General features: G+C 45.1%; 1 long non-coding RNA gene across 1 annotated transcript; it reads right to left on the bottom strand.

The window, feature by feature from the left end:
* Window positions 1–605: 605 nt before the first annotated feature.
* Window positions 606–2,498, bottom strand: LOC126935998 (uncharacterized). The gene is made up of 3 exons (XR_007719367.1): window positions 2,293–2,498; window positions 2,025–2,093; window positions 606–910 (listed from the first exon to the last, which is right to left on the bottom strand). It is a non-coding gene; the product is annotated as an uncharacterized LOC126935998 (long non-coding RNA).
* Between the last annotated feature and the right edge of the window lie 375 nt (window positions 2,499–2,873).

Here is a 2,873-nt window from a genome sequence, read left to right as displayed (position 1 = left end):
CTCCAGGTTGAGGCTGAAACTGCTCCCCCAAAGCCCCATAACAGAAATGAACAGATTATCCTCCTCTTCTTGGTTCTCATGGCTAGAATCCTTAACTAAGCCTCTCCCCACAAAGTAGGGCTGATTTCAGAAGCTGTTATTTCAGCTGCTTGCTCCACCATCTGCTCTTGATTTGCTTGGTGAACACCTCCAGGGTGCTCAGAGCTGCCCTGTCACACTTCGCCCCACTCAGCTTCTGCCCCCCACCATCAAACACATCTGCATCTGCATACCCCTCCCACACCCCAGTTCTGCCCACAGTTGATCCTTCCATCTGCGCTCCAGGCCCCAGCCCGTTGGGAGCTTGTGCTATCAATTACTTGTGCTTAGTTCAGAATCTTTAGCCTCTCCATGTCCATGGCTCTTTCATTTATTCAATGTAGTAACATGTTTAAACCTCTCCAGTCCTGGAAAAAAAAAAAAAAAAAAAAAAACAGTCCTACATTTAACCCTATCTCCCTCTCTAGCTTAAAGTAATCCGTAATCTTGCTTGCCATTTATTTACTCCATGTCCCAGGTTGAACAGTATTCACAACCCCCCCAAAAATTCATGTTCTTCCTAGGAATCTTAGAATGTGACTTTATTTGGAAATAGGGTTGTTACAGATGTAATTAGTTAGGAGTGAACCTTTAATCTACTATGACTGGTGTCCTTAGAAGAAGAGGAGAGGGAATGCAGGTGCACACACAGAGAGGAGGCCACAGGATGATGGGGGCAGAAACTGGGCTGATGAATCTACAAGCCAAGGAATGTGAGGGCTTGCAGGAAACCCCAGAAGCGAATGGAAAAGTGTGTAACAGATTCTTCCTAGCATCTTCAGAGAGAGCATGGTGCTGCCAACACCTTGTTTTGAACTTCTAGCCTCCAAAACTGTAAGAGAATAAATTTATGTTTTTGTTTTTGTTTTTTTGTTGAGACGGAGTCTTGCTCTGTCACCCAGGCTGGAGTGCACCCAGGCTGGAGTGCAGTGGCACGGTCGCGGCTCACTGCAAGCTCCGCCTCCCAGGTTCATGCCATTCTCCTGCCTCAGCCTCCCAAGTAGCTGGGACTACAGGCACCTGCCTCCACGCCCGGCTAATTTTTTGTATTTTTTTTAATAGAGACGGGGTTTTACCGTGTTAGCCAGGATGGTCTCCATCTCCTGACCTCGTGATCTGCCTGCCTCTCCTCCCACCCCCATGCTAATGATTCCCCAAGCCCTCTGGCCCAAGCGTCTCTCCTGAGATCTACTTTTGAGTTCCCCACTGCCTCCTGGACATTTCCACCTAGAACTTGTACAAGCACCTCAAAAACTACATGGCTAAAATGGAAGTCATAGTCTAGAAACCTCTTTCCCAAACAAACCTGCTTTTCCTCCTGTAACTGGCATGTCTATGAGAGGCTTCAGGTTCACACAGGGGCATAAGCCAGACACCTGTCATCTTCTTGAGCTTCTCCTCTGCACCCTTCACCATAGTCACTGAGGCCAAAGGTCTCTGCCCATAAGGGTTCAGGGAATACATCCTCTGCATCCCTGCTGCAGCTGCTTTAGCTCAACCTCTTACTACCTCTTGTGACTAATGGAGACATCCACTACATCCAGCTTTGATACTGCTCTGGGAGCACTTTCTTACACCACCTTGTTTTAAGTCACTCCCCTGCTTCAAATGCTTCAGGGGTTCCTGGTCACCTGCAGGATTATGTCCTTAGCATTCCTCCACTTGGAATAACAAGGCCTTATAGCATCTGGCTCTCAGGAGTTTAGAGTGAAGGGACTCTGCATTCAGCTCCAGAACCTACCACATACTCGCTGTGTGGCCCTGGGCAATGTACTTACTCTCTCTGGGCCTCAGATTCCTCACCTGAAAATGGCGATAATAGTAGTGCCTATCTCATAGGGCTGTTGTAATGATTAAATGAGTGAGTATGTTCAGAGTACCTGGAACTGTGTCCAACATGTGGTAAGTGGGCACTAAATATTCACTGCTGTTGCTATAAGTATTACCTTTCTCCACTCATTTCCATACAGCTTCCCATGTATGTTGTTTTCCAGCCAATCAGAACACTCTTCCATCTTGGAGTTTAAAAAAAAAAATCCTATCTGTGTTCTCCTGGCTCTTCGCTTTGACACACACTGTCTGGAATACCTTTCCCACCACCTCTCATCCCACAGCCCCTATGAACATACTTCGACTCATCTTCTCCACCCTAAGTTCCCTCCCCTGCGGTCAGACATGCTCTTCATTGAGCCTTCGTAAGGCTCTTGTGCTCACCTCTATTGGAGCACAGATCACATTGTGTTATAAAGGACCGTCTCCTCTATCTCTGTCCATCTTTCAGAGTTTGCCTTATTGATCTTTGTGATGTGAACATGTGGCACTCAGCTGGACAAAGAAAGCAGGCTCAATAAAGGCTTTAGAACTAAGTAAAGAATTGTGTAAAGGCATAAAATAGAGATGGGGTACAAATATGTCCTAGGCTGCCTGGGATAGTCCTGGTGTAGGCCATGGTCCTGATATAATTACTAACAACACCTTCTTTCACTGTCAAAAGTATCTCCTTTAGACAATACATTATGAGGTCACTCTAGGTATTAGAGCTGTGATTCTCACCCTATCAGGCCCAATTTTCTCTTTGTTTAACAGCTATTTTAGAATATCCTATGCACTGTCTTTAAATGGAATTGATAAGCAGTAGAAACTGCCAATAACAGAATTTCCAAAAAATCAATGTAATACCCTAAATGGAATGCTAAATGGAAAATGAAGGAGATTTTTTAAAAGTAGCTTAAACTAAAATTATATGTGCAGTATTTTGACATATAAATGCATAGGTGAGTGACTTACACTTCTGG

Source organism: Macaca thibetana, chromosome 14 (assembly GCF_024542745.1).
Source record: "Macaca thibetana thibetana isolate TM-01 chromosome 14, ASM2454274v1, whole genome shotgun sequence".
NCBI lineage: Eukaryota > Metazoa > Chordata > Mammalia > Primates > Cercopithecidae > Macaca > Macaca thibetana.
The sequence above is the reverse complement of the archived record's forward strand: the minus strand, read 5'-3'. Positions and strand labels throughout refer to the sequence as shown.